The 24723-nt window shown below is 39.2% G+C and overlaps 1 protein-coding gene across 8 annotated transcripts in view; it reads left to right on the top strand.

Moving 5' to 3' along the window:
• Nucleotides 1–24723, top strand: part of LPP (LIM domain containing preferred translocation partner in lipoma) — a 698664-nt gene that overhangs the window by 192881 nt on the left and 481060 nt on the right. For all 8 annotated transcript variants that reach the window (XM_014547744.1, XM_014547746.1, XM_014547747.1 and 5 more), the window contains one exon: nucleotides 3216–3264. The gene's annotated coding sequence lies outside the window, so the exon portion shown is untranslated. The remainder of the gene's footprint in view (nucleotides 1–3215; nucleotides 3265–24723) is intronic.

Genomic DNA, 24723 nt, shown 5'->3' with positions numbered 1-24723 from the left:
ATTAAAAATATTTTGGAATTATAGGGCTAAGAGCAGAACTCAGGTCCTCAATCTTCATGCAAGTGTTGTTTTCAAGATAACATCCCCTATTCAGAAAGAACATCTGAGACCACACTGCTGAGGAGCTATCCATTTTGGGGATTAGTGGGTGTTTTAAAGGTTCTCTCATATTTCATATTGGAAATATAGCACTCATAAAGTAGCAAGTATTAAGAGGCACCTTTACATTGGTCTCAGCAAATCTAGTGCCAAATGGTTGGAATTTTTGTTCATAATGTTAGAATCATCATCCTAGAGTAACATTGCTTAAAAATTACCTAGGATACAGTGGTCGATTCAAGAGGTATCATGGTTTCTGAAAAACTTGTTGAAACAGGTCTTTCTGTGCTTTTCTTTTCTCATGTTCTTCTATTCTTTTCTGCCTTTTTCCCTTTATACTCCATCCTTGTTCTTTCCACTCTCATGTCCCCTCTGGTTTTAGTTATTCCCTCCTATTTTCCCCAAAATGTAGCAGAAATGATCAATTATTTGATATTAGTCCCAACTAGGTTTGGTGAGTTACGCTTTTGCATAATTCTAATTAATAAGTTGAAGTTTTGTAAGTTAGAGGTTGATTGTACAGGTTCTTTTTTTGCTTGAAATTGCTTTTGGAGATGAGAACATTTTTTCTTGGGAAAGGATGGGTGGTTTGACAAAGGATGCAGACATGCCAGGTTCTGGTTCAGCAGTCATGAAATACACAAAGGCAGCAAAGGATACTGGCTTCATTACCAAGATGCTAGAATGGGATTTGTCAGTTGTCCCAGATCACTTTCTGGGTCTAGTGGAGAACTCCATTGCATCAGGAAACAATCAAGAGTTCCTGAGGACACATGACACTAAAATCATGTGATGAGGGCTGGTGAAGCCTTCTTAGCTGGAAGGCTTCAGCTTTTCTACTGCTTGAGACTTACTGATGAAGTCCCCTTTTTGAAAATTTCATGGTGTCAACTTCTGTTGTTTCTGTGGCTTGTGTTTTGAGAGCTTGCTCAAGGATGTTGCATCTTTGAAACCTCACTGGCAAGAGCTGAGAAAGTGTTCATTGTAACCCTGCATCTAACACTCCTTCTGCATCAGCTCAGTAATGTGTTACCTTCTGGTTAGACCACAGATGTGAAGTTTTCTCTCTCCTTTCACTTGCCAGTGAAGCAGGACTCAATACTGAATGTGTTTTGGTGCCTTGACAATTGACTTTTCTATGGTAGAGACTCGTTTTCCTTTTCCCTACAAGTAGAGCACTCCCAAATGGGAGGCTGCATTATGAGTGGGAGGGTCCTTACTGGTTTCGGTGTCAAGGCACATGGTTATTTTTTTATCTGTTTCATATTAACCATGTAATCATTGATATTTGGTTTCCTTGTTGGTAAAATTGGGGTTATAATGACAATTATTTGAGATAAGACAGTCATGCAGGCCCTGGCAGGTGGGGCTCGGTTGGTTGGGCATCATCCTATGCATGGATGGGTTGCTAGTTCGATTCCTGGTTGGTGCACATACCCAGGTTGCAGTCTCTTTCCCCTATAGGGGACATGCAGGAGGCAATTGATCAATGTCTCCCTTTCACATCTCTCTCTCTCTCTCTCTCTCTCTCTCTCTCCCTCCCTCCCTCCCTCCCTCCCTCTCCCTTCCTCTTTCTCTAAAAATTAATTTAAAAATCCTTAAGAAAAACAAAAACAGTCATGCAATATTTTCCACATGATTAATGTTTTGATTTTGGTGGCATATGACAAGAAGTTTTTGTAGTGCATCTTATCTATCATGTTCTATTCTTTTTTTAAAAAAATGTTTTATTGAATTTTAGAGAGAGAAGAAAAGAGAGGGAGAGATAGAAACATCTAAGAAAGAGAAACATCAACACCTATCAGCTGCCTCCTGCATGTCCCATGCCGGGGATGGAGCCTGCAGCCTGGGCATGTGCCCTGACCAGTGACCTCCTGGTGCATAGGCCAATGCTCAACCACTGAGAGACACTGGCCAGGCCCATGTTCTGTTCTTAATCTGATTTGAGTCTTATATGAAAATGAGATATATTACAAAAACTTCCTAGAGGTCTTATAATTCTCAGTAAATCTATCCATTGTATTAAAGCAAATGCTTTCATTGCAGTCTTATTAGAAGCACCATCTCTCTGAACCTAAGGCACTATATAAGCACAAACTTTAAAAGGACTTGAGATATGCCTGCAGTCTTTGACTTAGTTTAGGGGCTGAGGAGTCACTTGATTTTTTTATTTTGAGGCTTTGCCTTTTAGAACAGAAGTTCTTTGGGTTGTTGTTAGGTGAGGCTATGTGAGATTGACATAGATAAATATTGCAGTATTTTAGGGGCACAGAATACCCAGCCCAAAGCTATTTTGTAGCATCATGCTTATAACATCATTGTTTTATCATAAAAACAGGCTCATAGAAAGAAATATTATAGTTGTGTGTATCACCACTGTCCATATATATTGTTATGAAATAATGGAGGAAAATTTCCCAAATAATGTTTAAGTGAGCTTTGGCTATAAAGCAGATATTATAATCTTCATTTACATATAAGGAAATTGACACTCAGATAGTAACTTGCCTAAGGCCATTGGTGAGAGGAAGACGAGTTTGACTAGCTCTAAATCCCATGTGTGTGTGTGTCCTACTTCCTCATGTCAGTCAAATAGTTAGTTTTATCTTATTATTCCCCCTTTCACCAAGCCTAGTAGATCAAGTCAATGAGCTGTTAAGTCTTTGTGTTTTCCCAACCTCATTTATTAGGAGAAACTGAGGTATAAGGAAAAAGACCACTAGACCAGAGGGTCCAAAAATCATACCCTGCCCTATACTGTACTATGTAGTTTTGGCAAGTTACTTACCTTTCCTGAACTCAGTTTCCACATCTATAAAATGAAGACGATAATACCCACTTCACATGGTATTTGTGCAGTTTATTGTGAGAGAGATGTTGGTTCCCTTCTCATCTTCTCTATCCCTCAGTGAGCTTTTGTTTCCCCACCTATGAAGTCAGTAGAATAATCTCTTCCTGCTTCTTCATCAGGTTGGTGTGGGGTGAAATGCGAATACGAATGTGAAAATGTTTTGCAAAACAAGAAACCACTATGTAGATATAAGAGTTTATGATTATTTAGAAATAAATATGGCTTAGTACCTAAGAGTAATTTTTACCCAATCTTTCATTTACAGACTAGTGTTGAAGTTTGCTGAAGCTTGTGTCCACTGACCATCCTACGAGGTAAGAGAGGATTGGCTTCGTGCTTATGAAATGCTAATAGGCATCATAGGCAATAATGTTTAAAGTTGATTTCACTCCCAACAGAAGGAACACAAAGGTCTTTCATGAGCACCCAAACTGAAGAATGATCAAGACAATGAACTGCCCTCCTTTTATGTCTCCTTGACTTAATTTTCCCTTTCCATTCTTACTCCTTAAGGTTTAATACCAAAAGCTCAAAAATCTGGGCCATGCAGAAGATTTTGATTTAATGAGTATTTAGGTGTTTATAATATGCTATGTACTAGAATGTTCTTATCTATTGTCATCTTGTATGCTTCAATACCATGTGACAGGAGGACTTTCTCTCTAGTTTACTGGCCCCTATTTTTTAAAAAAATATATTTTTGTTGTTTGAGATAGGAAGGGAGAGAGAGATAGAAACATCAATGATGAGAGAGAATCATTGATCGGCTGTCTCCTGCACACCCCACACTGGGAATAGAGCCTGAAACCAGGCATGTGCACTCACTAAGAATTCAACCATGACCTCCTGGTTCTTAGATCAATGCTCAACCACTGAGCCATGCCAGCCAGGCTCCTGGCCCCTTTTTTGAGTGCATTTTTCATTTCATTTTGCTGCCAGTTTTACCTGGCTCTGAAGGGACCAAACTTTACTATTTAGGTCCATCACCATCTCTTATCTGCTCCCCAAAACATCTCAAAAATATATAATCCAAGGTTACAACAACCACAATTCCTAGGAATAATAAAATGAGTTAGAGTCTTAAAATCCAGGATCCATAATATCTTCATGCTACTCTCTTAAAGGACCTGTGTGAAGGAGATCGGCCTTTTCCTGAAGAATACATTCTTCTCAAGTTTGTCCAGAAAATGGATGCCAGAAAAAAAATTGAAAGAAGCATGATAGTTGTAAAAGTTTCACAATGTGAATTTTTTCCTACCTCTTAACTAGCTGATATCTGCACTTCCAGGTTCTCTCTGCCCAGTTCTATGACATCATTTAGAAATCTTAGGCAAAAAGAAGGGTAGTAGTTAATATGGTATTCCTAACTGCAGGATTGGTATCCTAGCATCTTTTTGGAAGATCTGATATCAACATAAAAATAATGTAATTGCTTCTGCTTAATATTTTTATTTCTTTGTTATGTTATTTTCATGATCTTGCATGATCTTGAACTTGTAACATGACTTTAGTTACATAGACATTGAAAATAATTGAAGTTTATCGACATGGCTCCATATTTGTAGGAGTTAGCGATTTAGAATTAGTGGAAATTATGGTTTTACATTAATATGATTTTCAAAGCTAATATTCACCATAAAATTGAATAAAAAACATGTCATGTGCAAATAAGGCGGATGGTATATGGGTGGCTAACCTCCTCTATAATTAGATCAGATGTAGCAGCCACTTGTGTGTTAGTTAGATTTTATTCTCATGACTGCAAAGAGAGGGTTACAAGAAATGGTAGTGGCTAAAAATACAAGAATGGCTCCTGCCCATCATTCGGTCCCTCTATAGTCCATAAAATACCCCTGAAAAACTCTCCTTTTTCATGTATTTCATGTATTTTCATGGATAAATATATCAAAAAAGAATGACTGTAGACATGTAATAATAGATTTTGATAGCTCTGTTAGAGATCTAACTTACTCATTTAGAAACTGCAAACATTATATTAACTTTTCTCCAAGTGCTAATTGTTAAATATTAATAGAATAAGCTTTGAAAAATGGTAAACTGCCATCCTCCTTTCCACTGAAACCCATATTGAAACTACAAATAGGGGTTTAATCAAGCCTGGAAAAATTGCTAATAAGAAAGAGGGATTTCCTATCTATCTATCTTGCTCTATCTATCTATCTATCTATCTATCTATCTATCTATCTATCTATCACCTACCTACCTATCATCTATCTATCTATCTATCTATCTATCTATCTATCTATCTATCATCTATCTATCATTTATCCATCTCTTTATATCTTCTGAATTTTGGAGGTAGGTGCTGGTGGGGAGAGGAGGATAAAAACTTTCCAAATAACCTTTGGAAAATGGAGAAGGAAATATCTTGGGGACCTGCTATAGAATTTAAAATAATCTTGTGGTAAGAATTGGTATCAGTGGCAGTAATGAAGAGAGAATAACAGTTTAAATAAATAATTAGACTTGACAGTAGATGTGTCAACAGGTACCCACTTAATGAGTGTAATCATTGTTTTTCTCTGCTCTTAACGTTGATCCACTGACTGTGGTGTGTTCCCTGTCCCATTTCCAAACCAAGACTATTTAAAGCTGCACTTTATGGAATCTGAAACTGTATACCCTGTTTACTATTTTGAGCTGATACCCAATGTTCTTTAATAGGCAAGATCCGTACTTGAACAAGAACCGGCTTCTGGCCTCCTGAACACCGTTGATTATTCCTGTTTTCCACAGTCTGATTTATTAGCAAGGATGAATAATACCCAATTAATTTTCATGGACTTGTTTATATTGCTAAAGTGACTTGTTTATTACAATTTGATGGAACAACCCTAGTCTGCCTTAAATCAAATTCATCAGTTATTGTTTTCTGAGGTGGGTATAGAGGCAGTAGTTTTAAATTAAATTATCTTTTGTAGTTACTTGGATAGGAAAGCATTGTTTTGGGGAGTGAAGCAGTATGTTTTATGTTATGGTATGTGAACCAGAAGTCATGAGAATCGAATTCTAATCCCAGCTCAGGCCATGTCCCTTAGGCAAGTCACTTTTTCTCTCCAGGGCCCACTTCAACATCTCACAACAGATGGAGTAGGACCAGTTGATCAAGGCATTGCTTTAGTCAAATGTCTTATTATCTGCGATGTTACTTCCTAGCCCCTTCTTTCTCCCTTCTGCTGCTACTTTTCCAAAGTCAGGAAAATTCTATGACTCTACGAGAGACCCTGTGTGAAAGTAGTTATTTTTCTATTTAGCTTTTGAATCTTTTACATACTAAAAGAGCTTGTAATTATACATTTGAATTGATTGGGCATTTATGTGTTGGTCATCCACTACCTCCAGTAACATCAAGTTTTTGGTTAGAAAAATAAAAATAAATCATCTTTCCCCATGTTTCTCTACTCCATAACCTGATCTCTTTCCTCCACCTGTTTTCTGATCCAATGAATGATAGGAAGCTGAGGATGAGCTCTTAGCTGACTGTTTGCTGTGCATAGTTGGGAACATCAATAAAGAGAAGACAGATGAAGGAATAATAATCAAGAGAACAGGAGAATAATAGCCAACAGAGAGAAATATAGCTCAAGGCCTGCAATTCCCAGTTGCCGTGCTACACAAGATTAATAACAGCATCTCTCACTTTCAGGCTTTCTCTCTGCCTTATTCTTGTGGGACTGGGCTGGGACTGAGAAGCAGCTGGAATGAACTTTGCCAAAACCAAACTCATGTTTTCATGACATTTCTAGGTCCAGAGAAGAGAATAGTAATTATCTATTAATTAGAAGATAATGTAGAAGCCTCTGGATATAAACACTAATCATGGTCCTCCTAATACTGAGATACAGACTGTGGAAATCATTTCATTGAGTCTGAGGTTCAAATTCTGTATATAATTTATTGGATATGACTTTGGTGAAAGGATGATCTTCCTTTGAACCTTACTTTCTTCATGAATGAGATGGGAGAAGGAGGAGGGTAGAACAGCTGAGAACAAAGATTCCCCCAGCCCTGGTTTTCATGAATCTCTGTTTTGCCCTCAGTCCCATAGCAAGTTTACCCCCAAGTCTGGTCTTGAATTCAGCTCCCCTCTCTCTGAATTGGACGTCATTATTTCTTGCTCAGTTGACAGTTTACCCTTTCTGTAAAGGTATTTGCCTAATACCGTTGTTCTTCGTGTGTGTGTGTGTGTGTGTGTGTGTGTGTGTGTGTGTGTTTGTCTGTGGGCATGCACAAGCATATATGTGTGAGTGTGTGTGTGCTTGGGAGTAGGGGAGAGGGTTATGGAATATTTGGAAGCTCATATATGAATCTATAAAAAGGTTAGAAAATGTTGTCTATACTTTCAATTTTGTAGACCTTTTGAAGGCCATGCTTAGGTTCTAGGTTAAGCAAAAGATAATTTTAGAGTGGGAAGTCAGAGGTGACATTTGAGTAACATACACTTCCTGTTGTTGTAGGATTTTTCCCATAATTCACATATTTTTCTACTCTGAGTCTCAGCCTTATTTATGAGCATGACTCTGGCCTTTTACTTGTGTCAAACTGATGAGTGATGTTTTACTATTGAAAATTCTATCCTGCTTGCTTCATTCATTCATTCACTCATTAAAATTACTTATATATCATACAATATCCTAAATGTTAGCCATTTTAATATATTATTTCATCTAATCTCATAAAGTAGAAATTATTTTCCCCATTTTTCAGATGCAGCAACTAAGATCAGAGAGGTTGAGTAATTTGCCCAAAGTCATACAGCTAATAAATAGCACAGTCTGGATTTAAATCTAGATTTGCTCCCAAATATGTGAGTATCTGCAGAGATAATACTGAATACAAATAGGAACAATGAAACAATACTATAACCCTTAGAAATCAATTATATGACAGGTAATTAATTAAATGCTTATCTGGTACCTTAATGTAGAATCAGAAATGTTGGATAGTTGTATAAACTGTGTTATAAATAACTCATATTTTTCCTTTTTAAAAAACTCCTCTCAGGTTAGTGGTTTCAGTTCCTCCATTTTTGTAAGTGAGAGATGGAGGCGACAAAGAGTGATAAGGGTCAAAGTACCCTGATCATATGGTGAGTTATCAGCTGAATTGGAATTTTAATTCCTTGGAGAATCCATTTGTTGTTTTCTCTCTGTTATATTGAGTGTGGGATTTTAACAGAGATAGACTTCTGACCATGCATAAATCAGCACAAATGCAGATGTGAGCAGCTAGAAATTGGATCCTGCCAAGATGTAATGACTGCCACATGTGTGAAGTTAATGCTCAGTGCTTAACGACCCACTGTGAGTATATGTGGGAGAAATGGGAGCCAAGTTGGTGTCAGAGATGGAAGAGGCCTCAGAGATGGTCAGGGCAACACCTTCATCTTGCAGATGGGGACAAGGAGGCAGAACAAGAACCAGACTTCATTCCAGCACTCTACTATCATATCTACTGTTTTGATTTTCTATCTTTCTTGCCTTATACTCACACAGACAGGCATATATACCTGAATTGGGAAAACAGCATATGAAGCTGCATGACCTTGCATGCATTACTTGGTTTCTTTGGATCTCAGTTTTATTTTCTGTAAAATGGAAATCATACTTGACTGACAGGACTGTTGTTATGATAAGTGAAATACTTTTGTGCTGTTCAATACTCAGAAGCACTGTTGGCAATATAATTAATGATCCTCATCATAGTGAGACAGGCACTGCTGTGCTGTTTTTATAGATGCCCTTTCCTAACTTTATCTTGATACTTTTTAGATCCTTGCTTCTCAACATTTGGTTTGAAGACCAGGAATATCCACCTCACTGGGAGCTCCTTAGAAATGCAGATCTTAGGCCACACTCCCAAACTCCTGAATCTCAATCTGCATTTTGACAAGTTCCCCAGGTAGTTCATATGCTCATTAGAGTATGAAAAGGAATGTTGCAGGCCCCAGATCAATTTCAAGGCTATTGGCCATGGCCTGCTGACAATGATGGGCATGCTGCCAGCATTCTGGGCATGCCTTACCCATGCTTTGCGGTAGTGGGAAGAAATCCTGTGAAGTTGCTCCCTGGGAATACTTGAAGGCTGGTTGAAGGCATGCAGCAGGCTTTATCTTTTCAACGCCCTATGTTTCCTCAGAAGTACTATTCACCAGGGGTCAAACTGGGATTGGATCCCAAGTCTTTCTGCTCCGAATCCATGTTCTTTTCATTAAACCATGATGTCTCAGTCGAGAGGAATGCTGGGCTGTGTGTATGATAACTCTTCATTCTCCGTAGTGTGAATATTTCCACACTGGCTGTTTTACTCTATTACTCAATTCCTAGAGGGGGAGAATTTTTAAAAAAAATATTTAAAAGCTTGAGTTGAAAGCCAGGATCCTGCAGCTTAATCAGTTATTTTCGTTTTTTAATGAGGGTGACTATTGTGAAATAAGTAATTATTAATTACTGAAAACTAATGAAATGTTTTAGTTTCCTTGCTAAAAAAGCATATGGAAGCTAAAAGAAAGCATATGGGTGTTTTTTTGGGAAGCATATTGGTGAATGGACAAATTACAGTGGTGCCAATATGCCTTTGCTGTCTGGCTGGGGCCATCGCTGCATGTGCTGGCATCTGAGTTCTCATGGGTTAAAAGTTGTTTTTTTTTAATTCCCATATGATATGTGCTTTGGGTTGCCTCTGGAATTACACAGGTCTGCCTCCTAAATCTTTCTGACTGCTTTCACTCCAACATTACTGGCTGAGTGTCTTTCAGTATAAAATCTTTGCTATAGATCAGTGATGGTGAAACTATGACACGCATGTCAGAGGTGACACGCGAACTCATTTTTTGGTTGATTTTTCTTTGTTAAATGGCATTTAAATATATAAAATAAATATCAAAAATATAAGTCTTTGTTTTACTATGGTTGCAAATATCAAAAAATTTCTATATGTGACACGGCACCAGAGTTAAGTTAGGGTTTTTCAAAATGCTGACACGCCAAGCTCAAAAGGTTCGCCATCACTGCTATAGATGGCTGCTATGCTCTTCCTTTGCAGATGTCTTTCACCCTCTGCAGTAGACTGGATGGGCCTGCCCAGCTGATGGTTAAGTGTTGAGACTTCCATCTGCCAGTTTACTGCAAGGGGGAAAATCAGTGCCCTTTTAACTGCAGAACTGAACCTCCTTGTCCCACTGGGGCTCTGTAGTGGACCCTGGGCCAGCCATTGACTCTCTGCACTGGACATTTCTTTCCTATAAAACTGGAATGATAATACCAGTGCTCCTGTTACTCTATTTGTAGCACATGCCCTTTGCTCCTAGTCTCCTTTCCTTTACGTCTCTTCTTTCTTGCTACACGTTTTGTCAGTCTGATAAATAGCTTGATGGATTTGGAGGTAGTTGAAACTATTTTGGCTGCTCTGGGGATTGCACACACTTTGGCTTGTGATGATCGGAGGCGGCCGAGTGTCAGAAAACTAAGATACTTGGCAGAGTGTCAGAAAACTAAGGTTCCAGAACAACCTGACTTAATAAAGCATTTGCTTAGCACCTACCAAGCAAGGTGGCTTGCTAAGAAATTGAAGGAGGGAGCTGGCAGGTGTGAGAGGTTAATTTGATTCAGGCCAGCCAATACTCAGTGTGATATGTGAGCTCAGTAATTATACTATGTGAGTGAGAGAATTTGGGGGACTCTTTATACCTGGGGCTATATTACAAAGCAGAGACTGGAGTTGGCTTTGAGAAATGATTACATGGACTTTGATGTCCTATTACAGGGACTTGAGTGGAAATCTCTGGCAGGTAAGGATCAGCTTGAGTTGAGACCCAGAAGCAGGTGAATACCAGCTCTATCCAGAGAACTGGGCATAGATGACAGAAATGTGTATTTGAGAGAAATCACTTGTATTCTGGTGATCCTTGGTCTCTTTATCTGCAAAACATGAGCTTTAGCAATTTGGTTCTCAAGGAGCCTCAAGAGCTCCAACTGGAATTCTACAAGCTCTCTTATTCCACAGCCAGTGAGCCATTTGGCTGAACCCTGGCAGCTGATGGTGTCAATGGCACGGGGCCCAGAACCCAATGTCCTGTTCCCTATTCCAGTGCTCTCCCTACTGCCCCACATAGCGTTATGATGATGGGTGGCTGGGGTGACCGTTATTACTGTAATGGTCATTATTATTAGCCTTTAATGTATGAAACATAATTCTAAAATGATCTAAGACATAAAACAAATAAGACATTTAATCATTTTAGTTACTGATGATCTTCCACTGGAGAGGACTGGCTCTGATGAAATGCCACCTTGCTTCATTTCTGCCTGTGTGGGCCTTGACTTTCTGCCTGTAGGACTAGCACATGTGCTTCCTCCCAGGGAAGTCTTCTCTCTCTACCCCTGGGCTCCGAAGTATAATCTTAGCATTAGCATGGGACGTTGTTTTATAATTAAACTCTATTTTATATTGCCATCTTTCCATGTTTGCTCTCCTCCTCTCTCCCCCTGTCTCCTGCATACACATATTAGGTTTCTGAATCTTAGGACTACTCTCTGCTTCTCTGAATTTTCTTTAGCTCCTGGCATAGTGCCCTGGACATCATGCTCAATAAAGAAGCACATAACTGTGTTCTTCGTTGTTTCCCCCCACCCCTTGCTTGTTGCTTGTTTTTAAGATGCATATGAGACTTACAGGCTTATAGACTTTCAGAGCTAGAAAGGAACATGAAAATCATCTGTTTAGTTGAGACCCCCTCCAAGGAAAGAAATGACTTACCCTACTTTTCTTGCCCAGATAGCAGCAGGTCTGAGACTGGTGCCCCTATCTGACCAATTAGTAAAGGGATGGTTGGGGCCCGAGCTCCTGCTCACCACTTAGCAGGCCTTGGCTGGGTTGCTCCTTTCTATGAAGACCATTGAGGATGAGGGTGGTACACATGGCTCTACTGCTGTGTGAAACAGATGGAAAGCAGCAGACGGTTATTGGGTATCTACTATGTGACGGGTGCTTTCACATTGATTAGCTTGATCAGTTGTTATAGGTAGAATTCCCATTCCTACATGAGGGAAGCCAGGTTGTACGCAGGACATTTAGCACAAGCCCTTCCCTATACGCTCTGAAGAGCACACAGTAGTGGATTTGCGCTTACCTCCTAAAATGTGGGCATAGGGCTCTGTAGAGCAGCCCATGTGATGACTCTAAGATTGTGAAGGCCAGGGAAAGCAAGCAGAGGCTGTGATCAAAACTGAGGTGGCAGGGCATGTATTGACCCAAGTACAAGAGAGGACTCAGGTCTCCCACTCTCTCTCTACACATTCAGCACTGAGTCTTTGGAGAGCTGGGACTTGAGGACCTCACACTTGAGTGTTTGGAGTATTGGCTTGTTCTCACCTTTATTACATCTTACGCCCTCCTCCTCTGAGCCTCCAACACCACTGAGTATGTTTTTCTTCCTTCTATTCATCTTTCTTCTCCCCTTCCCTCCTTCTCCTGAGTTAACCCTGGGTGGCCTTCGGTCCTGAAGGCTCTCTGATGGCAGAGTCCTCTGTCCCAGACTGTGAAAATGCTGGCAGGGAAGGCGACACACAAATCTGTTAAATACACAGTAAAAATAGCTTATGATCTATGAGACTCGGTATTAAGCAAGATGATATTAACGAGGTTTGAGTGCTGTTCTGAAATGTGGCAGCTGCACACGCAGATTGGCTGCGTTTCCTCCCTACCTCTGGCAGCTTGCGAGCAGTGTTGCCATGACACTCCTTGGGCTCTGTTTAGATCAGCTATTTTCTGAAGGAGTCCCTGACCTTCCCCACAATAGAAACCATTGATGTGGTCATGTCAGTGCCTCTGTGGGAGCTGTGTGACTGGCGAGCCCTCAGTTGTCACTTGGAGACTGTTGGAAGCTGTAGGTGAGGGCACCGGCATTGAATGTTTAGGACCAAGAAGGGCTTTTAAATATCCTCTGCTCTCGTTTCATGGGTGAAGCTGCTGAAGTTCATAGAGTGGAAGTGACTTGCTCAAGGTCACAGAGTGAAGTAGGGACAAGGCTGGGGCAGGATTTCAGGTCTCCTGATTCCCAGCCCTCAAATGTTAAGACTTTGTCACACTTATTCCTGCCTAAGGGCCCTTTTCAGTCTGAAAGGCTGTGGGTGGAGATGAACCAGGCCTGGGCACATTGCTGTCCCTAGGAATGGGCAGAGGAGGTGAAGAGAGGGAGAGGACCTGAGTGCAGAGGAGGGGATGTTCTGGATAGTGTGGGGGCGATTGATGTCCAGGGTAAATGCCCGGGGTGCCACTCAGCAGTGCCCATCTGCAGAGAGTCTTTTCTGTCAGATTCCAGATTGGTCACTGAGAAGTAGATGCTCAGAGGAGCAGGGGAAAACAAAATCATGTTTATTGCTCCCTTTTGATCTTAAGTAAGACTGGGCATTAAACTATCATAAGAGCCATTGTCAGCGCCACTTTTTGGTTATTTATTTATTTATTTTTTTACTTTACAGTATTACGTATTCTTCAGGTAGTTCATATATGAAATGCTTTCTCATCCACAAGATTATGGGATCCTGGGGCAGAAATTGTGACCATATTCCATTCCTTTCTTGCTCCCTCCTTCACTTCCCCTCATACACCCTCTCCCATCTTTCAATCATGGCACCTGGCATAGTCTTAATTCACATATGATGAACATTGAGTAAATTTTTATTGAGCTGGACTGAGTTGAATTCAGGTGATCTCTTAAAATTTTTTATTAATTGGCAGTAAAAATGGGCAAATTTTGATTTGGGGGAACAGTGTTCTCACCAATTTGGATTCCATCAGATTTCTTGTAGATTCATAGTTAATTTTTATAAAACTCAGTATGCTGTCTAGTATTATCTTAATTTTACAATGAAGAAATTAAAGTCATGTGAGCTGCCCAAATTCTCTTCAAGTAATAGATGGTGGAGATTTATTTGCATCTGGGTCTTCTGTCTTCAAATGTTATGATGTTACTTCCGTTCCTTCCCAGTACTTAAGGAAGGGTGGTTCCATAACAGTGGCTCAGCTTCTATTGAGGAGTCTCCAATCTTTTAAGGTTATAACCTACCCCTTCAGAGTTTAGAAAATTAATTATGAGGACTCAGTTTCCCACAGTGACTTATTGTAATGTTTTGAACAACGCTGTGCTGATTCCCCCCCCCCCCCCCCTCCCCAGTAAGTCGGGGGGAAAACTGCTGTATCCTTTAATTTGCCTATTTGCTGTATTATTTAGTTTGAAATGGACTTCAGAATAGTGTATAAGACTCTTTCAACTTTAAATAAATCTGGATACATTCAGCATATCGGGGAGCAAAGCCTTCTACCCTAAATGAATTGACTCATCTAGCTAAGAAAAAAAATGAGACCACTTTTTTTTTAATTACAAAGAAGGATGCAATATTTTTTTTAGTGCTGTAGCTAAAGCCTAGATTTTGGTTGATATTGATGTTTTGTAGGTTTTCCTCAAGATTTGTCATATTCATTAAATAATATCTATTACACTTTTCTAACTTTTATGTGATTTGGAGGAGTTTGATTGATAGCATTTCTGCATCCTTTCTATAAAACCACAAATGTGGAGCAGTCTTTTTTTTTCCCTTTTAAATTATATGCTGAGGAAAAACATCATTACCTAATTTAAATTTTAGTACAGAAGCAAAGCTTATTTGTAGTGAATACAATATCTTGATATATATAGATCTTCTGTTTCCTTTCAGTATCTAACTTTCCAGGTGTTTAAAGAGAATGAGTTGAATAATAATGACATAACGCCCAGAGAGAAAACACATAAGATAAATATGCTTGTAAATCTGTTTCTCGTGTGGGGTGTGTGTGTGTGTGTGTGTGTGTGTGTGTGTGTGTATTTATAAAGTTGTCTATACTTTGAAAGTACATAATAATTTTAGAATTACCTAAAAAAATTGAAATAGAAACTTGGATATTCAGGAGGATGGACATTTTATATTTTTTTTTACAGCTGTAGGTGAAGTGAAAAGTTGGAAAATTGTACTGTTTGGTATTAGATGGGGAACAAGCACTATCTTTATATATTCTTTGAGAACAAAGTTTGTCTTGGGGATCTGGGTATTCTTGCAAGCTTTCTAATTTTTTCATTCCCCTTTGATGCCCACACTTTGTTTAATTCAATTGAATCAGTTTGCTCTGAACAATGATTTAGAAATCATGTTATTCATTATAAGCAATGCTCATACACACTAAAGGAAAGGAAAAAAAGAAAAAGGAAAAATAGCAGCATTTTGTACCCTTGTCGTGTGTTTGAAGCTGTCGGCCTTACTTTAGAATTGTATATGTGTGTCTCTGCTTCTCTGAGTAGACTGGGAGCCCCCTGAAGACACGAGAAATGTTTTACATATGTTGGTGGCAATGAATTTTGTGAACTCAGGTGCTTTCAATTAAAACAAGTTTTATAACATCTTTCACTTGAGTTGGCAGGTGTATTCCAAATCTTGTTAGAAGTCATTCTATCACTTTTGAGATCCCTCTGCTTCGTAGGCTTTCTGTGGAATGAGGAAACATTGTCCATCTGCCTACTTACAAGAGAAATGGGTAGTTTAGGAGTGCAATAGCCTGTTTACATATTGGCCCAAACTGTCACTGTAAGAAAAAGTTTCCTGTATTCTAAAGTCTTACAGAGCTAGGGAAAATATTCACATGTAATATATAGAGTGAATATATATGTATATATATGATCTGTTCCTTGTCACAATATTTTACCCAACGTGCTATTTACAGTAATGAATCAAAATGTCAGTTTTAAAAATATGAAGTGTCAAAGTATTCCCACGTTGCGGGAAAGTTTGATGTGACAGTTTGTTAATCATATGACTATTATATCAAATGTGTCTCACAATGTTTTTTTGCTCAATGCTCTTTCTTGTAGGCTTCTCACACTTTTTTAGTGAATTTTTACTTCGAGTTACTAACCCAAGAAACACATTTGGGTTACATGTCTCCCACACCTTACATAAATGCTGCTGTGTTTTTCTGTACTTAGAATTGAATGGGTTTCACATCATTTTAGAGTGGTTTGATTTTGTGCCTGACACATTTATGTATGACAACTAAAAACAATTCTCCTATGTAGTTTTGTTATTTTGACTACATAACCATCACTTGAAACTTTTCACATATAGAGTGGATGTTTGTATTTGTCCAAGTGGGGTTTCCCAAGGTATAATTCACATGGCCTTATTTGCCATTGCCCACTCCTTAACCTTGGATGCATTTAAACATTTTGCTTAGCATATTGGTTCTACCAACTTCTTCATCTTACTAAAAGTGCAGGATCATAGAACATAAATGTTTTATATTTTGGAAAAAGCACCATGGTTTCTTACAGGAACCATGTATATGGCTCTGATACTGTCTCTGTGTCCATGGACCACTGTTGATCTTTGGGCCTTAGTTTCCTCTGAAGAATTGTCAATGTTGAACTTCGATTAGATCAGTGATTTTAAACTTAGGTTTCAAGGATCCCCAAGGTTTTGGGTGGATGTACAGTCTCAGATGATGGGGTGCAAAGCAAACCCTGAGAACTCTGGGACCTTCCACCTGAGTAACTCCACTCTTGCATTTCTTTTAATTTAGTTTTGTATACTATTTCATTTAAATAAATGATTTCACTGCTTAAACAACCAACTTACCTACCTATTGACAACCACTCTGCTGGATGATCTAGAGTCAGCATTCTCTGACTTGGTGGCTTATTTCCGCCATGGCAACAGATCTTGGCTAATCCAGCCTCAGTTTCTATCTGTGCTTTTGTGAGGCCTCCATGGAAGTTGTTTTAGTGGCAAAAGATTCTCCAGAATGAGAACTGAGGGCAGTACAACCAGCTTATATCACATCTATGTCTGATTTTAATTTTTGCATCTTTTTAGTCTTAATCAACTTTCCAATTTAATAAATTGCAGGTCAGCAAAGACCATTATTTAGAACAAGTACAGCCTGGCCAGTGTGACTCAGGGGTTGAGCATTGACCTATGAACCAGGAGGTCATGGTTGGATTTCTGGTCAGGGCACATGCCTGGGTAGTGGGCTGAAACCCCAAGTGGGGCATGCAGGAGGCAGCTGATCAATGATTCTTTCTCATCATTGATGTTTCTATCTTTCTCTTTCTCTCCCTTCCTCTCTGAAATCAATTAAAAATATTTTTAAAAAAACACAAGTACCGATATAGGGAGGTATAGAAGCTTTGGCAGATATTTCAGCTGCTTTTGGTTAAGGATGAGTGCTATTGCTTAAGCTAGAGAGTTTCAGCCAGTTTGGGAAGGAGGGTGGACACCCACCACTTGGAATTTTAGTTATTGCATCCCTTTCTGCTTCCCTCCATCTCAGACACCCACAACCATTACCACCTTCATTCACCATGCAGGGCACAGCTCTGTGTGTATTCCCCAGAATGGTGGGTAGGAAGATAAACAGGTGAATTACAAATCTAGGTAGAGATTGTATGCATGACAAATGATCAAGGAACATGAAAAGCCTTTAAGTTTGAATATAATAAAATCAAATTAGAGAAAATCTTTCTCATAGCTAAAAAAAAAGTGTCTTAAAGATGAGAGAGAGGATGAATGACTATTTACGTAGATGCAGAAGCATCATTTTCAAAGTTCCTCAGGAATTAAATTATGGAATTAATTTTTATATAACCCCTTTAGTAGCTGAAATTATGAAGGGAGAGAATGGTCAACAGTTTTGTGCATGACACTTTCTTGTAGTGAAATGTCTCTCTGGTAATAAATCACATAAAAACATGTTGCAAGTCTAGACGTGGTTGTTGAATGCCAAGACAAAATATTCTTTTATTGAGTCACATGTCAGCCACTGAGGAAGCACCTGGGTTTTGAGGTAGAGGAAGGAGGGCCCAAAATACACATGTAGGATAATTACAAAAAATCCAGGAATGCTTTCTGGCTCATTCCCTGGAGAAATTGGTTTTAAACAAATGTTGAACTCTAGAAGTACACCTTTAAGTCAACCAGGAAGCATTCTATGTATAGTTTTGGTCAAAGTAGAATAGGATAATGGATCCTTGGGATGGAGAGGATGACAGGAGGACAAACCAAAACAAACAAACAAACACTTTGTGATCTTGTTTGTTTAGTTATCTTACTTTATTTAGCAAGGACTTCCTCCTGCCTCCGGTTCCTCCTTGCTAGTGTATAAGTTCAGAGCTTTGTCTGTCTTCTTTGTTTCCCAGTTGTCCAGTCATGTTTGTTTCCCAGTTACCTAGAGTCACACCTGGCTGATTTATGAGCTCAAAAATATGTATTGAATAGATGAGCGATATGGAAATGTAACATTCTTGAGGAAAGAAATGTGACCTAAATCTGAACATTCTGGCCTGGCCACTTCTAAACTTCCTGGGACTTTTACTAAATGCTTATTGAGTTAGATAGTATTCTGAGCATTTTGCATCATTAACTCACTTAATCCTCACAACCATCTTCTGAGGATGGTACTGTTATTACAACCATTTCATAGATGAAAAATTGAGAACTAGAGACATTATACAACTTGCTTGAGATTACCTGGTTCATAAAAGGTAAAGCCAGGATTTGGACTCAGGTAATCTGGCTCCAACTTCTCTCTTAACCAGTAAGTGACATTATCTCTGGATAATGAGTATAATTATTCCTGCTTTCTCTACCTCCCAGCATGTTGTGAGGCTGAAACAAGATGATAGGTGTGCAAGCATTAGGGGAGAGGGTGAACCAACTGGGGAAGGCAAGACAGCACAACATTAACTATAAAATAGGAAGTAGAAACTTTATGCTGAGAAAGTTCAGAGAAGTAAAAAGAATGATCATTTTCAACTGGAATGGAGGGGAGGAGATCAAGGAAGGCTTTGCGGGAAAAGTGACATTTGACTTGGCCTTGAATGAGTGGGATTAGGATAAAAGGAGATGCGCAAATGGAATGATGATGGATTAGATTTACTAATATGCAGGGTGCTGAAAAATAAAGTGTTAGTTCATTGAGTGCTGATTAGTTTAGCAAATTCTTTACAAAACAGTGTGTGTTGAGGAGTGGTGAGGAAAAGGGGCTTGTAGAGGAAAGGGAGATAACAGTGAGTAGGGTAGTGAATGGGAAGGTGAAAAAGCATACCAAAAATTCTTTACTATCTTTACAATCTTTCTAGGAGTTGATTCTAGGGTAATAGATGGTTACCTATATCATACTTTGACTCTTCATTTTTTTTCATGAATACTAATCCAAGGAGATACTGCTCTGAAAAGAGTGGTCATATAAGCCTGGAAAGTGCTGCATGTTCTGACACCCTCTGAGGTATTGACAATGTACATTAGCATGCTATGTCTTTTAGGAAGCTTGGTGGGAAAGCCATCAGCTTGCTTTCATTTGACTCTGGGTCTTTGTTTTCCTTTGAGCAACCCTAGTTAACATATCTTAAAAGACAAAATTCTTTAGACCTCCAGCAAACCAGCTGGACTGATTTGTGTCCACTTTCCAACAGATCATCTAAGAGTAGAACTGGATCCATTCTCAGGGCAACCAAAAGCCCTGTTCTGAAAGAAGAAGTTAGAGTACTTTTGCCTGTGGAAATTGTTATGTGTCATTTAGAAAGAAAGCTGTGCCCAAGATAAACTTGAGAACCTGCAGACCCTCTGAAAAAGTAAGAGTGAGAAGCAGGAAGTGAAGGAGGCTTAGGTCTTGAAATGGAATGTGTCTAAGTGTGAGAGTTACCAACCACAGGAACTCCTTTATCAGGCTGCCCTGTGAACATTTTATGATAAAACATTGTTTAAGTCAGCAGCTTACCAGCTAGCGCCTGAGAGGGCATAATGCCTCCTTCCTTCTTTTACCCTGCCTTGGCCTGAATGGAAAAGAAACCCTGTGGATTGTATTGAGTGTCTGACCTCCAGGTTGGATACTGTATTAGGAGGCATCACTAAGTCCCCTTATAAACTGACTAGGTCAGGATTTTTATTTTCTTTCATTTTTAAAATGTGTAATCACATTATATTAAGTCATAATCAAATGCTAGCATATTTTGTAAGCTATCTGTGTACTCAGTATGTGTGTTGTTGTTTTTTTAATTCTTTATTGTTTAAAGCAGTGGTTCTCAACCTTCTGGCCCTTTAAATACAGTTCCTCATGTCGTGACCCAACCATAAAATTATTTTCATTGCCAGTATTTTTAAATCATTTTCTTTGTGGCATATTCTTTTTCTTGCATCCCAAAGCATTAACAGATATAGAGATTCTATTGTAATGACAAGTTTTTAAAAAAATTTTTAATTTAAAGTATTACATATAGTTTTGCATATGTCTCCTTTTCCCCCCATTGACCTCTCCCCAGCCACGTCCAACCCCCAGCAGATGCCCTCACCCCCCTAGTGTCTGTGTCCATTGGTTATGCTTATATATATTCATACAAGTCCTTTGGTTGATTACTTAGCCCTCCCTCCCTGCTCCCCGCTGCCTTATCTAAGGTTTGACAGTCTGTTTGATGCTTCTCTGTCTCTGGATCTCTTTTTGTTCATCAGTTTATGTTCTTCATTATATTCCACAAATGAGTGAGATCATGTGATATTTATCTTTCTCCAACTGGCTTATTTCACTTAGCATAATGCTCTCCATGTCCATCCATGCTGTTGCGAATGGTAAGAGTTGTTTTTGTTTTTGTTTTTTTCAGAAGCATAGTATTTCATTGTGTAGATGTACCACAGGTTTTTAATCCACTCATCTGCTGATGGGCACTTAGGCTGTTTCCAAATCTTAGCTATTGTAAATTGTGCTGCTATGAACATAGGGGTACATATAGCCTTTCTAATTGGTGTTTCTGATTTCTTAGGATATATTCCTAGCAGTGGGATTACTGGGTCAAATGGGAGTTCCATTTTGTAGATGAGGATTCTGACTCCCAGGGTACCTCACTGGTCAGAGTAGATCGTGTTTTACCTCTGGGACCTCTGCCATGTTCCTTTTCCTGCCTGTCTGGTGAGCTCATCTTCTTCCAGGTGATAAAAGAGATTCTCCCCTGAATCCCATGGGACCTCTAATCCTGAATTGCATGATGATTGTGTTCTTTATCTTTGTACTAGAGGCCCAGTGCATGATATTTGTGCACTGGGGGGGGGGGCGTTGTCCCTCAGCCCGGCCTGCGCCCTCTCACAGTCCGGGACCCCTCAGGGTATGTCTGACTAATAGTTCCTCAGGGGGAGTGGGTCTAAGCTGGCAGTCGGACATCCTTAGGACTGCTGTGAAGGCTGGAGAGGCTCCCAGCACCGCTGCTGCACTCGCCAGCCTTGTGTTAAGCATCTTCCCCCTGGTGGTCAGTGTGCATCATAGCGACTGGTCATTCCACCATTTGGTCGATTTGCATATTAGCCTTTTATTATATAAATGCTCTCTCTCCTTAATATTCAAAACTTGGGTCTTAGTGACTCTGGAGTCCAAGTGCTTATGTTGCACTGCTCTGTCTGCATTCAGCATGCTCTACAGTGTGACTTCCTGGTAACCTTTAGAACTAGACCTTTAACTAACAGGGTACCTCCTCTGTTTCCCATTGTTCTAGACCTTCTTTGCTGACATATTTTGAGTTTCCTGGATTCTGAGCCACTTATTTTTAATGTAATTTCCCACCTCCTGGAATGTACCAATTACTTTCTTATTTTTTTGCCAGGTCCTCCCTGAACTTACAAACAACACTCTTTAAACTTGACATGCATTGAAACCATCTGGGGAACCTTACTCTCAGAAATTATGGTCCACTAGGTCTGAGAACATAGTGTGGGAGAATTTGTACTTCTAACAAACTCTTAGATGATTCTGAAACTGTCAGTTTGTGGTCTCACTTTGATGAGTACAGCTTTAAAGTATAGTTCAGGACCCTTGTTTTTCAGGAAATTTAACTATCTTTTTTCATTTTCTTTCTTTCTTTCTTCCTTCCTTCCTTCCTCCCTCCCTCCCTCCCTCTCTCTCTCTCTCTCTCTCTCTCTCTCTCTCTCTCTCTCTCTCTCTCTCTCTCTCTCTCTCTCTCTCTCTCTCTCTCTCTCTCTCTCTCTCTCTCTCTCTCTCTCTCTCTCTCTCTCTCTCTCTCTCTCTCTCTCTCTCTCTCTCTCTCTCTCTCTCTCTCTCTCTCTCTCTCTCTCTCTCTCTCTCTCTCTCTCTCTCTCTCTCTCTCTCTCTCTCTCTCTCTCTCTCTCTCTCTCTCTCTCTCTCTCTCTCTTTCTTTCTTTCTTTATCAGATGTCTTTTCCTTTATGCAGCTCCATTATCTACTTCTTATGCCTGGTTAAACACTTTAGATAAGGGAGGCAACTTTGTGTAAATGAACATATGGAGAATGCCAAATCCTGAGTATGCATCTTGTCAGAGCCCCTTATGAACTGTGTGTCTTGGGGCAAATCACATCTTGTGGAGTTGTTTCCTTGTCCCTAAAATAATTATTTTACTTCCTCTTATGGCAGAAGCTCATGGAAGAGCAAATGAGATAGTAGATATATAAAGCACTATAAAAATACAATGATGTTCCTAGTATATTATTTTTTTATTTTTTTGTATAGTTGACTCATTCACTTTATCATTAATGATGAGGCATGAAGGAAGTGCTGTTGGTTTTTAATGAGATGTGGAGTGAAGGGTGGGGCTGAAGGATGCTGCAATTTCAGGAAAGCTCTTTTAGGTTCCTGGAAATGATTTTCACACCAACAGTCATGAACCTGTGCTCAGGTCAGAAAAGCAATGTTATATTTATAGTGTACTGTTTTTTCAGGTAGACTATGATAATGATTATAAAAATTGTGCTCATATTCTGAATTTCTGATGTAAACTTGAGAAGAGCAATGAAATATTAATAGTGCTTGTCATTAGTAGGTGTTTGCTAGTGGGTAAATTTATAAATCCTTAAAATTCTGTTTCCTATAACAAGAATACCTACAGAAGGAAGAGTTCTCTTCTAGGTTTTTGTAAGATAACATATCCACTCCTTCAGTGCCTACTATGCAAAGCCTAGCTCTAGCACTGAGGAATAAAAAGATGGTTAAATGTAATTTCTTCTTTATGGGGTTTATAATTCAATGGGAGACACAAACACTAAATAGCTGTTTTGCACCTCATAGACAGACAGCAGTATGGTGATTACCAGAGGGAAAGAGGGGTGAGGGGGAGGTAGAAGAAGGTAAATGAGGATAATTGGTGATGGAAGGTGACTTGACTTTGGGTGGTGAACACACAATCCAATACCTAGATGATATCTTATTGAATTGTACCCCTGAAACCTATATAATTTTGTTAACCAATGTGACCCTAATAAATTCAATAAAAAATAACTAGACAAAGGAGAGGTATAGACAGCATGCTGTGGGAACTTGAGGAGGGTTTCAGTGTGGGCCAAAATGGGGGAGGGGCTCCCTCAAGTAGGTGGTGTTTGAGAATGGCCAGGATTTCAGCAAATGAACTTTGGATAGGAACTTGCCACATGCAGAGACAGTATGTTAGTACTCCAGGCATTTCCTATAGTGTTTTCTAGTTGGGGTTATGGAAAAAATATCAATACAAATTATAATGAGAATATCTCCTTTGAAGCTCTCCTGCTGATATTCTGGTCCATCTGATTCTGCTTATTTTATTTCCTTTAGTACATTTGTCCCCTCCTTCTTTAGAGGATATTTCTTTTTTCCACTCCCACTTTCAAATTTTCTTTCCTGGTCATTAGCTTTTCTTTTCTGAAAAGCTGGCCCACCCTCACTACCATTCTCCTTTAGACCTCCTCTTCCTCTTGTCCCCAAATATTTAAAATCCTCCTCCATCCTTTACTCCTTGGCCTTGTTTTGACTTGCAGCATTAACAATAGCTTCTTTTTCACATCCCTGAATTGATTAGAGCAACATGTTTGCAAAATGAAGATACTGATCTTCTCTTCTCCAGGCTCTAGATGCCAAGTTCAGTCCGTATTTACGTGCATATAGTGCCTATTGTGACTGAGAGGAGATATGGTCACAGTGAAAGGAAGCAGGTTGTTAAAATCTGCTGGAATGAAACATCAGGTGCCAGGCTTGTCTGAAAATGCAGTGTGGACTTTACATTCTGTGACAGGCATGTGAGAATCTTTTGATGTTCAAAGCCTTACATTTTGACACTTAAAAAAATGTAATGTAAGTTTACATCAATGGAATCCAGGCAATTTCACCATCCACTCCATTATTAATCCCAGATGGGAAAATTCATTCAGGCTCAAATTTTGTTTGAGGGCCAACTGTTTCTTAAATTATTATTACAATTATTATCTATTTATTTATTTTTTCACAACTGATGGGAAAGGGAATTTAACAGCTGTGTGATTAGCAGGGCATGAAATTAAATATGTTTTGCACAGACTCAAGAGTTTGTTTACAACAGAATTCCTCAACTGAGAGTTAAGTATCATTAAGATTGGCCACAAGATGCTCTCTTTGACCATTTAAGTTTGACTTTTCACATCCATTTCTTTGCTGAAAGGTCTTTAACCTTTTCTGGAAGGAAAATGCTGGCTAAATCATCATGAAGCATTTCTAATGTTAATAGTCAAGGTAACAACCACATTTGTCACTCACAAAATAACAGTGCAACTGGAAGTTCAGCCTCACTGCTCTCAGCAAAGCAAAAGTTCTAAGTTGCGGAAGTCAGGTAAACTGGAAAAGATTACAGCTTTAGTCTTTCCTTTTCAAAGTCTCAGAGTTTCACCTTTCCTTGAATGCAGGTGCAGACCTATAGAATGTGATGTTT

This window comes from Myotis brandtii, unplaced genomic scaffold, assembly GCF_000412655.1.
Source record: "Myotis brandtii unplaced genomic scaffold, ASM41265v1 scaffold483, whole genome shotgun sequence".
Taxonomy (NCBI): domain Eukaryota; kingdom Metazoa; phylum Chordata; class Mammalia; order Chiroptera; family Vespertilionidae; genus Myotis; species Myotis brandtii.
This window is presented reverse-complemented; position numbering and strand designations above follow the sequence as displayed.